The 12786-nt window shown below is 39.7% G+C and overlaps 1 protein-coding gene across 3 annotated transcripts in view; it reads left to right on the top strand.

Moving 5' to 3' along the window:
- The window catches only part of LOC127373477 (urotensin-2 receptor), a 54479-nt gene that overhangs the window by 15093 nt on the left and 26600 nt on the right, over positions 1-12786 (top strand). Inside the window, exon 4 of one of the 3 annotated variants that reach the window (XM_051417988.1) lies at positions 1402-1451. The exons of the other annotated variants lie outside the window; for them this stretch is intronic. The gene's annotated coding sequence lies outside the window, so the exon portion shown is untranslated. Of the gene's footprint in view, positions 1-1401; positions 1452-12786 lie in introns of those variants that run through there. 3 annotated transcript variants of the gene reach the window in all.

The raw sequence follows: 12786 nt of genomic DNA, 5'->3' as shown, positions 1-12786 counted from the left end.
AATTACTAAAGCTAATTGATCAAGAATGTTCTTTTTAAATTAGTTTTACTTTTCCTTCCTTAATGTTCATGTTTGTCCATTCAAGCTGAATTAGCTCTTAGCAGTTCTTGTCTGAAATGTTTTCAAAGCTTTCAAAGCAGATTTATATATGTTTATTCACAATGGACGTCATATAATACATAGACCTGATATCCTTGGAAAGTCTAAGTCTCACTGAATCTAAAATTATGTGTGTTTAGATTTGACTGAGTTATGACTCAGGAAGAAGTGCAGTTGTGCAGCAAATAGTTAAGATTAAAAAGACATAAGGTACATTAAAACCCTATAAGCTCCTATTACCACTAACTTCCCGCTGTTTTTAGAACTCCTGACTTTTTACACAGCATCTTTGCCTCACGTCTCTCCCTCCGTGCCTCCCCTTCTACTTTCAACATGGATCCTTAATTCACAGACGCAGATAAGAAAACAGCATTTCCAGTCGTTTAACTTAGTTAAACTAACAAACTAGCACTAAAATGCATGTGCAGCCTGACCGGCTCTGTAAACAAAGCACCGAGAGGCTGCGATAGCAACACAGGCAAAGGGAGTGATAAGTCATTGTCTGCTCAGGAGGACACCATGACTCCACTATATCTTTACATAGCAAATAGTTGTTTGCTGCTATGTTTATACGTATAACCTGCATGTGTTTGTGATGGGGGTAATAGCAAATGAGGGATTGTTTCAGACACAGGACCAGATCATGCCTTTTTTGAGTTACTGCAGAAAAAGTACAGCTGTAGCTAATAACATTAATGGTGGCTCCATGCCATTTAATTATGGCTCAGAGCCATAGAAGAGCCCTGGAATTGGAATATCTGAATTTACACCTTAAACACATCACTATTAATATTATTAGTCACACCTGAGCTTTCCCTGCTGTGACAATGAAATAAAAGCATTCGAGCATTTGTCCTTGAAAATAAATAGTTGTACAGAATTGTCCAGCCGGAACAGTTCCTAGGGAGACTTGGCTGTCCCTGAGATATCACATAGTTGGCACAGGGCCAATATTTTGAAGTTTCACTGAGATCATGTCAAAATGGATGCATTATTTATCATGGAAAAAGGATTCTTCTAAATCAAGTGCATTCTGCTGTAATAGCCTCCCCAAGGCCAGGAAGGGTGAAGACCTGATACCTCCATCCCTCAGCAGACTTTTCCCGGCTGCAGGAGCATGTTTGATCATGAGACCAGGAAGACTCTAAATGAGGAGGATGCATTATTTAAACGCTCCTGAAACAAAGTGCTCCCTGTTTTCCTTCTCCAGACTGCAGTGAATTCTTTTCACCCACTGCTGTGCCTGTTTTAAATATCGTTTTACTGTTTCTCTGTCTGTTTTCTGTCTCTCTTTTGGTCCAGCTGCCTATCTTGTGTCTCCATCTCCCCGTACAAGCACAGAAAATCAATTTGGTTCTTTGAAGGACAAGTTGAACAGGGATACCAAGAAGCTCCGCTCTCATGTTTGAGTTCCTGTCCTAATCAGTAGTGGAAGATTGAACTAGTATCCATGGGAACAAAGAGATCTTCCATTACAGTAAACCAAGATGTATTTGCATTTGTTTGCTGAGAGATCCACACTCTGCATGGGCTAATCTGGTGCAATAAATCACAGCAATTGAGCAGTCATAAAAAGCTGATACAATCAATAGGATGTCTGGATGTGTACTCACAGAACAGCCTGTGAGCGTAATGTAACTCTATAGTTTTCTCTCTCTCTCTCCTCTTTTTCAACCACTTACACTACATGGCTTAAAATATGTGGATAACTTAACAAGGTGCACTGTAAAAAGACAATATATATTCTTTTGAAAACTAAACTTTTCTCTTGCTTCAGCAAAAATGAGTGAGTCCTGATAACTTTCCAAGTTCACTTCATGGTTTCTTTACACCAGAAACCTCTAGTCTACACTGTAAAATCTCCTCATCAATTTTATTAAACTCACTGTTGTGTGTCATCATCTAGTTATCATATTTAGATTTGTTTCAGAACGTATTCAGTTCCTACGTCTTTTAATTTGTAACAGTCTTGTAAAAATAATAATAATACGTTTTTTAATAAAACTTTTATTTCAAGTTGTAAAAAGTTATAACAGATATCACTGAGATATCATATGCATTTCTTGTGAATTCCTTTGTGCTAAAGAAGGCAATTTGTATTCAGTACAGATGGCGGACTCCGAACTAACAATGGAAACTGCTATACAGAGAGTTAATTAAAGAATGTTAATACATTGAATGGCTACTGCTAAAAACCAACCATAAAGAGTATAAAAATAGTTTTTGATTTTATTAAAAAATCTTGATAATAACTTTAATATCCAAGTGAGGATTTGCTTATTGCAACAAATTAAATTGTTTACATATACTTCCCAGCAAGCATGCAGCACTTAAATATTAGAAACCTATCAGATGAGTCACATGGTCTTTGATAAAAATGAAAACAATGTAAATGAATGAAATAAGTATCTACTTCAACCATACAAAGGTGTTGGATGGCGTTGAGGTAGGGTTCTGTGCAGGCCAGGCAAGTTCCTCCACACCAAACTGGGGAAACCATTTCTTTGTGGACCTGGCTTTGTACACGGTGGCAATGCATTGTGGAAACAGGAAGGGGCCTTCCTAGAATTGCTGCCACACAGTTGGAAGCACATCATCTGTTTCTGAAGTATAATTGCAGGCTATAGCTGTAAGATGTTCCTTAATGGAACGAGGCACAAAATCGCTCAAACCATGAGAAACAGCCCTACATGAAAAGTACCATATCAAGTATTTAGAAGTGAAAAAGAAAGCAAATGTTGAAAGTTATTGAAATTCCAATGCAATACAAAACTGTCTGCTTCATTTTTTCAAGAGTGTATCACTATGTCATGTCGTAATTCCAGCAAAGCTGTTGCAATGCCTGATTTCTCATGAGATAATTCCAAATCTGTTGTTGAGGGTTTTCACTTTAAGGACTGCTCAAATATAAACCTAAATGCACAGACACGGTGCGTAAACAAAGACTAAACAGAAAATACCAGTTAAAAATAAGATTGTACACAGCAGACGTCTTCTTCTCCTCTAGGCCAGATGTTGAATTTAATTTGCTTTGTGCTCCCAAGTGTTTACTGGTGCATTTGCAAAGGCAAATGCCATGTGGCTTTTGACTTACACAAGAAATAAGATTATGTTTTCAACTTTTCAGAAGCACAAACAAATAAAATAATCACAGCTGAAGAAAAGAACAGTAAAAAATGTACGTGATGTGTGATAAATATAACTTGGCATAAATGTAAGGAAAAACACAGCAGATCTGCCTTTCCAAATACCAAATGTATTTGTCATTAACACACTTGGCTGAAACAGTGAAGCTAATGGTCAACATCAAAATGTCATCACACAAGAGCCTGCTGGGGACTGCATTTACTGATGAACTCCATTCATCATTAACAACAAAAAGAAGCAAGGACAAAGAAATTAAAGCCCCCCCCCCCACTCAAAACAGTGTTTCTGCTTGTTCCGACAGTGTGCTGTTTGAATGCTGTGTGTGCAGAGTTTGACACTAGAAGGATGTTTTCACATTCATCTGCTGACAGTGGAAAGTCAGTGAAAATCAGATTTTAAGGGGCGGGGCCTACAAACATGATTTGTGACATCACAAATACTTTGGAAGTCAGTCCTGGTCCAGTATGCAACCTCTACAGTGTGATGTAGAAACTTGAAGCCACCAGTGCACATCCACTGAGAATGGACTTTACAGTGAAGTAGGAGACATCTTGTGTCCAGCAGGGAAACTTACAAATAAACAAAATTAGAACATTCATAGATTCTAGAATTTTTAATGATTTAGAAAATTATACTGAAAATTATATTTTTATTGTTCCAAGTAGACTATTTGTACATACTTCTTCATACATGTCTGGAGGGGGATCTTTAAGATGGTGTACCAGAACCTAACATATTAATGGAATGTTGACTATATATAGATATTTTTATTTTAATTTCATTCTTTTTAAGATTCTTAAATATTTTTTTACAACAATGGAAAATTGTTGAGACTCCTTAATTCATCCTCTGCCCTCCACCATAAATAAATGACATGGAACTTTACACTGACATTGCACAAAGTGTACATACTTTGTGGGTGTATACATATTTTAAATGATATATAATATAATATTATATGCGTGTGTATAATGTTATTTTATTCTATTCTAATTTTAATATGTATGTGTGTGTGTGTGTGTGTGTGTGTGTGTGTGTGTGTGTGTGTGTAGCATGGAGGGGTTAGAACTTTCATTTGTACAACCATGTTTAAAACACATTGTTGTATTATTTGCTCCTATGGTCGATCTCTATCCTTTTTCACACCTCCCAGATTGACCTCCTTCAAATCATGCCGCTCTGCTATGCTGTAATCCTCCAGTTTAGTGATGTGTTTACACCTCCGAGGCAGAATACAAATATAGCATTGCCCTTGTTGTGTCACCTTAAGTCAGCAAATACAGGGATCGAGTGATCCATCACCTGAAATATCCAATATTGTCAGTGCTGAGCGTTAAACGCAAACATTTAGACTTTGCACTCTCTAATCTAGTTTTTACAAATGCCCTTTGAGGCTTAATGAGGCGCTGGTGCTTTTATTGAAACACTCTGGGAAATGTGTATATACAGAGCCCATATCATTTGCAGCACTATTGCTCCTGAGCCAAGGCACGGACAACCACTAACAAGTTGACCTTGTTAGTATCATGTAGGACACATGACACAGGAACTGTAACACAGGGACCTTGGGCTGTGCTGACTCAATAGCATCATGCAGTATTTGCTGACAATACAGGCAACATCCCGGGGCTCCACATTGGAAAGCTGTTTATTAGGTTCAACCCGAGAGACAAAACTGAAGTCCTTGGTCATATTCCTGAGGCCTTGTGAGCGATTTATCCTGCTGGAAGCCTCCATATGAAAGGCATTGCCAGGAAAAACTTCTCTGAGAATACCTTCTGGAGATAATAAGTTCATGATGACTTGAAAGAAAATCTAATTAGTGCAGATAGAACAGGTAATTGCAATTTTAATAAGCAGACTGAAATTAAAAACGTATAATAGAAATTTAAATGTTAAATGGATAATTGCAATGTGTATATTAGCAATTTAAAATAGAAAATGAGCTGTATATAAAATAGCTTTCCTTCTTTTTATTAATTCCTGATTTGACTGCTTGGAGCCTGCTGCTGTGAAATCAAGGCTATAATCACAGCCGTACAATAATCATGGCTGTTGAACAAGACAAACTCATGAGTCTAGCATTAATACATATAGAGCCAGCAGGGAGTGGGATTAGTGGTGTACTGGGGCCGATCAAGACATTTTTTACCTGCCTGCCGTTTTTTACCAGCGCCGCCCTGCTCAGAGGAGAACTGACGACAACCACACTCGCCACGCCAAAGGTAGTGCAACAAAAGCCCTGTGAGCAAAAAGCCAATACGAGTAATTTATTTATGTAATCCGCGCAAAAGATGTAAAGTCAATGAAAATAAACGCTCAGTGGAATGCAGTTTATTCAGGTAAGAGGCTGCACTGAAGCAACAAACACTGGAGAAAGAAACTCCCCTTAGACAGAGAAAGGCCAAAAACATTACAGAGGGTTTGTTTAAAAAAAAAAAAGAAAAAGGAACAGCTTGGATGCAAGCAGTTTTTTCCCTTAGTGCTATGCAGAGCTATTCATTTGTCGGGCATATACATTGGATTGATTTTAATAACTCTGTGTCTGAATCTTACCAGTCTTTAAGCACAGTCATCAGCGAGATACTTTGCCAACCGGGCTGCAGCCGAGGGATATTTGTTTCTTTGTGAGGCACCAGCCAAGTCCACAGCCCCATAATGATGATCTGAACGTGACCTGAGTATTTTTACATTTTCCAGCTCATCAGTGTTAATTATCAATGCTTTTATTAGATAATATATAGCACACTTAGAAAGCATTTTAAATACATGCTGACTTTGCAGTTCCACCACTGATACGGCAGAATTTTCTTTTATATTGTTCATATATGTGTGTTTTTCTGTTCTTCCCTCATCATCCTGGGAGGAGATCTGCAGTTGAGATCAGTAAACTCCCTCCTCGCCAAAATCCTATCACACCTCTTCACCCTGCCTGCCTTTTTCATACTCATGACTTATTTATACAAGAGTCACTGTCTGAGCATTTGAGCTATCTGAATAAATTAGCATATGTGCCTAATTAGCGCATGCTGAGTTTACAGGACAGTTTTATCAGTAACTCTCTGGCCCAATACAACACCAACAGTGTAACTGAGGTGAAAGCAGTGCAAGCAGAGAATGTGAGGACAGGATGATCATTTCTGTGGCTCATTATTGGTTCAACAGCCATCAGTTTTCACACAAACAAGGAAATATGTTGCCGCATTTTAAACCAGAAAGGAATTTAGACAGCACAGACCTCCGCCAAGGTCCTCTGTCCTCCCTCCTCCGCTGCTGTTGGGATCCACTGCCTGCAGGAACGGCTAGTAGAGAGAAAATACTTTTTTTACAGATCTGCATGATTCATTTGGGTCGGGAAAAATACCAGAATTCCGGATTAATCTGGAAAAATCCCACCCCTGATAGCTTACTTCTCACATACCTGAGATGCATTTTTTCTATAGTGATGTTTGAGGTGGTTATGTTTTATATTATGTTTAGTCACAGCACACTTTTCACTTTAACTATGACGGGTTTGCAGTTGCATGAAAATTTTATTTCCTTTTGCATTATTAAAGTGAAAATGAATTAATGTATCTGCCGGGTTCTTCCTGGGCCCATGCAACATCCTTCCACCACAGTTCATGAAAATCGGGCCAGTAGTTATTCCGTAATCCTGCTGGCAGACAAATAAACAAACATCCTGTTTAGGGAACTTTTTATACAATTTCCTCTCTGCATTCATTTTAACAATCATACATACTTACTAGGCTTTTCTTTTTTTTAAATTTCATGACAGATGATTTGAGTTTGAAACTGTTTACACAGTGGTTGACCAACCCACAAACCAACATTGCCAGTCCCGGATGGCTAAAAAGTTACAAAGGAGTTGTCAAGGTGAACATGAGTCCGCTAAGGCCCATATAGCAGTGGGAAGTGGTGATAATGAACACCATATACGGTGGGTATGTAAGGAAAACAAGGTTAAGGGGGGATTCCAGTAGCACTCGAGGGCAGTGAGCTCAAACGCAGAGCAGGGTTTGCTTTTGTGCTTTTCTCCTGTGGCAGCTGAACCAATCCTGAGGTTGTTCGGGATGTCGGAGGGATGTGGGAGGCGTGCGTGAACAAACAGACGCTCAAACAGGCTCTTTCTCTTTCACACACTCAGGTGCTTTTGACATTAGGCGCGCCAGAAAAGCAAAAATGATAGATGGAGCTCGAGCCAATCTGGGAGAAGACAAATGATGTCTGAGCCAACCGCAGCCCCTCGCGTGGACCTTTTAACCTCATAAAACACTCTCACGCACAAACTAGCAAAGTGGGTTGTGAAAGACAGATGGGGGACGCAACGGAGGAAAACGGGAGGAGAGGAAGAGTAATAGAGACATTTGAAGTGGCGTGGGATAGAAATAAGGATATCTGGCAGAGAGTCTAGAGCTTGTAACTAGAGAAATAAATGTCTACAACAACTAATGAAATCCAGGAAGGCGCGCCCACAGGGTTAGATTCCGGATGATTAATAATGCTGAATATTTTAGTGTTCATCCATCAGAGTCTGAGATTAAATGTCTCTTACTGATGGTTCTCACGGACTAATTGCGCTGTGAGACTCATTTGCTCTGAGAAAGCCACGACTTCAATTAGTGTGCCATGTCTACAAATACAACAGAAGGCTTTCCAGGGACAAGACTAAATTGTTTGTGGTGTCACACACTCCTCGCTCCCACAGGCACACAAACACACATGCACATGCAGAAATCCCAAAAGCACAAAAGGCTAATCTTGTCATTAGACCATTTGAATAATGTGAAAACAAGAAAATGCAGACTCCTCATGTAGACTCATGTCCCGCAGGGTAGGAAACTATTCCCCTCAACAAGCCATTTAACGTGGCTTTATAAAGATTTGTCCATAATGTGCCAACAGGGTGAGATATTTTCCTTTCTTATTTCCAGCACAAATCAAACACATCATATTGATAGATTTTGTCATTTGTAGAAACATATTTCACAACAGTAAAAGCCTTAAAAGGCTTGAAAACTTGTTGAATTGAACATTTCGAATACATTCATATAGCCACAGTCTCTCCAAGGATGTGTCTCCATCATGATGGGTCTCACTACTGCAAATAAAAACATCCCAGCTTGTGAGAATGTGGCCTCAGTTTACTTAAATCAATCTCAAATTCTGGCACAAAACATACAAGTACCAGTCCCAGCTGTTTCCAGGACATTCACATGAGTAAAGCTGCAGGGGAGTTTTTATTTTGACTTTAAAGTAAAATCTACCTGCTCCCTTTGAAAATAAAGCATGCATTTATGAACTACAAAGTAGTACTACCCCATAGAGTTGCCAAAACCATCATTGAGCTTGCAAGAAGTAGTCAAAATGGAGGCGCAAATATCGACTTTAATCCCTAGCGTGTGTTAAAGGATAGATCTGGTGTTACTTTTTTATTGTCAACAAAAACATGGAAAGACCAAAATCAACAATGAATGTATCCTGCTAACAAGTGTGTGTGTGTGTGTGTGTGTGTGTGGATCAAAGCCTGATAGATCTTCTTCCTCTGTGCCACAGAGCTCCATTGTTGTCCAAAAACGATTAAAAACACATCCGTGAGTCATACATTGCTCTGGGTGACATGTTCCTTCATTACCATGAACACACACAGTGTAGTTTATTTTGGCTCAGTTCCACATAAACCGTCCTGCTGCTGTAAATACTCACTAATGCGCCAAATCCATGGCTGAAAATAGTCCCCAATATATGCACTATTTCCTCCTGTTTAAGTAACATTTACTTAAAGCTACAGTGCCCATCTGTTCCGGGACATATTTTTGCCTTTTTGATAATGAAAGTATATGCCTGTGAGCTGTTTTGTAACATTTATGTCTTCAGTTGGGACCAGTAGGTTTGGAGCGCTACAGGGTAAGGAAGTCAGAAAGTATTAAAAGGCTGACGGACTGAAACTTAGATATTAAAATAGGCAACCCGGAAGCTCACCTGGTAAAGCGTGTACCATGTAAGAGTCAGATTTCAGCTCAGGGCCCTTCGCTGCATATTATCTTCTCTTTTCCATCTCTCTTCAGCTGTCACTGTCCAATAAAGGCAAAAAAATTATCTTTGAAAAAACATACGTATGACCAGACTATCCTCTGAGCTTCAAGACTAAGAGTTTACAGCAGCATTTTCATGATGCTGAGCTAAATGCTAACATTTACATGTTCACAGTGGCAATGCTAACATGCTGATGTTTAGCCTCTTGCTTTAGGCTGATAGCATGCTAATATTGACTAAACACAGAGTACAACTGAGGCTGATGGAAATGTCATTTCTTCTTTGAATATGACATATGGTAATAAACCATAAAGTATTGGGCAAATTAAAATTCTAAACCTGGTGGTGGCGCAAGATGTAAAATCAGGGGATCAACAAAGTTAAAATAATTTATCTTCTTCGGACCTTGAATATTAAATGTTATATATAAATAATATATTTCCGTTTACAAACCAAACACTGGATTCATCGTCCAACAGCATCTTTCATTAGACGCTTTGTGCCTGGCAAATGTTTGCAACTGGTTTTAAATGCAGGCTTTCTGTTATACTTTTTTAATCTCCAAGACAAAGCTGACATAGCCCCCCTGATCTCAGACATGACATAACTTATACCACAGTGGACATTACACCACTCCTTCCCCCATGAAGCGTAAACTGATCTTAGGAGAGAAGAATGAAAGGTGTATTTAGTATTTTTTAATGTTATCTTCAGTCTTTTGGTTGACAGGCTGAATGAAGGTTACTGTAGGTACATCTGTTCTGCTGATCTCTGGGTTAGTGTTTCTGAAAATAAACCCATTTAAGTAACAGCTTGCTGGTGCATTTGGTCACTCCATTCTTATTTTGGCTGTGGACATCATTTGGTCCGATATCAGCCCTGAAGTTGTGTTTCAGCGAAGAAGCCATTCATCTCTCTCGCAGCTTATTTCTCTTGTAACCTTTTTTTAACTGGGGTCGCCACATTAAATGAAAGTCTCTTTTGAAGTGAGCCAGAGCCAAAAGGAAAAAATGACAACTCTGACTTAAAAAAAACAGAGATAAACAAATGCAGAGAGGCATGAAGGAGTCTAATAAGTAATGGCTGTTAGGGGCTCTGCAATCACAGATTTTAAATTGGTCATAAGATGGCAAAAATTGAAGCCCTTATTATCTACTTATCTAATTTCAGGCATTTCTGCTTTCTGGTGCTTTATTAGATAGCATGCAGCAGCAAGTGACAGGAAGGGGGAATGACATTCAACACAGAGTCTGAGCAAAAGGACATTTCAAGTGCATCCTACACACCTTCGCATGCTGAGCCAGCAGGGCCCTTCAAAGTTCAAGTCCTTCGGAGATTAAAAGTCTTTATGGGGCCTGATTACAGCAATAACTCCCTGACACTGTGGATTACTCTGAATCAGACTCTATGCATGTCATGTGCCTCAGAAACTTTGAATACGGACTTATGAATCTGTCGACACACAGCATGTTACATCTCAATTATGGCCGTGCAGATGCTACATTGCAACTAGACATTCTCCTTGTCAACCTGGGTGTGCTGAAATCTCATAAACATCCTGCCAGTCTTCATCTCTCCCAGGTAAATAGATTATCCATCGGAATTAAGCTGTGAATCGAAGCAGTTAGCCATGATGGGACCATATGCGAGAGGTGGACCGAGCCTATTGAAAGATGAGCATGCAGCAGGAGGGAGAAATGAAGAGGAGGAGGAGGATGGCTTGAGGGTGGGGGAGGCTGATGGTAGACAGATGCAGGGCTTATTACAATCAGATCACACAGGGTGAAGGTGGGGCGGACGTCGCAGTTTACTTAATGGGAACTTTTCCCAGATCCCCGCAGAGATTCCTTTAACACGGAGCCAAAACACACAAACAAACAGGAACACGTACAGATGCTTGGCCCCACATTAAGGCACACACACACACACACACACACACACACACACACACACAGGCTTAGACTGTCAACGTGAAATTGTCTGTGTTTCCTTCAGACACTTGAAAATGCACTGAAAGTGAGTGATCGAAGCAGCTCTACCCCTGGAGAGAAGGGAGAGAGAGGAAATAGTTTAGCCCAGTGGGAGGTGAGAGCTGTTTCACTGTAGGTTAACCATTCATACTGTAGTACAGCCTTAAAACATTTTATTCATTCCATATTCCTCTCTATCTTTTGATGATTATTTAACCAGTCAGACACTCATGGGTGTCTAACTGCTTGAATTCTGATCATAAGGAAGGCCTGAGACCATCCTAAGGGTACGTCTGAGGCCCTTAACAAGACTAACCAATCACCTCCTCACCTGACTAATGTTCAGGGGTTAAGAAGAGCAAAGAACGGGAGTGAAGTTTCCAATGACGGCTTCCCACATGGTTCGGTTTAACAAACTGTGTGGCATCATCCAGTTAGGTGTTCATCCTTTAAGTGCGAGTTCCACAGATTCATAACAACTGAGCTAACTCTATCTGCTAGAAGAAGACCATTGGATGCAGTCAGAAGCTCTGGAACAAGCAAGTAAGTGGCACTTGAGCAGAGATTGCTCTGTCAACTGCTGTTTCCAAGGCCAAGAATGAATTGTCAAAATCAACACATTTCATTGGTTTGCTTTGATTACTTACTTAAAGGTATGTATGGATTATGCTCTGACCCCTCATGCTCCTAATAAATCAATTTATTGATTATAAATAGCAATTTCACAAGCATAGAGGAGAGTAAATGGTAAGGCACACTGCCAAAAAAAATCTAAGAAAGGGCTCTAACTTATTTTTGCAATTTATAAGATATAATCTGAGTAATGTGGCTTATTCTTTAGTTATTTCAGTTGTGCAAAAGCTGGATATACATAAGTGACATGACAGACAAAGTTTCAATGATATCCTTGCTTGCACCAGCTGCACCAGCCAAGTGAGGACAGGCAGCTTCAAACAGTTAGAGTTCCCAACAGCGAGCAGCTTGTGACAGCTATCTGACGGTATTACAGTGGGCTGGTTTAATCCTGTTAACTTCTGAAGTCTACAGTAAACTCTTTCCAAACAACTTTGATTGTTGAAAGAATAAAGGAAGTTAAGGGTACACTTAGTACTGTGCTACAGGAAGTGTCACAGGCAATCTCTTCCCAGTGTTGTTCTTGAGGTCATCCGCAGTGCGTTTGCATTGATCCAGTGGCAAACATAAGCTGCTTCCTGTCAGGACAGCTTCTTTTCCTCTGTTGTCACTTGTTGTAACACTGCATCAGACAGCAGAGGACTTTCAAAAGCTGGAGGCATGTTGTTTGCAGAATTTCATCGCAGAGTCTCGCAGGGATAGAACAGGTCTTCATGTGCACAGTCAGGCACTTCAAAGATGCAGAGTTCAATGACAGCAGGGTTCATCTTTTATTAACAAGGTGTGTTAATGATATATCACTGCCTTTTCTTCTCCAGGAATTATGATGAGACGGATGTGAGTGTGACATTAAATGTGTTTAGTTGAGAGCTAAAGGAAATGTTCTGTTGTATCACTGATC

Source organism: Dicentrarchus labrax, unplaced genomic scaffold (assembly GCF_905237075.1).
Source record: "Dicentrarchus labrax unplaced genomic scaffold, dlabrax2021, whole genome shotgun sequence".
Classification (NCBI taxonomy): domain Eukaryota; kingdom Metazoa; phylum Chordata; class Actinopteri; family Moronidae; genus Dicentrarchus; species Dicentrarchus labrax.
The sequence above is the reverse complement of the archived record's forward strand: the minus strand, read 5'-3'. Positions and strand labels throughout refer to the sequence as shown.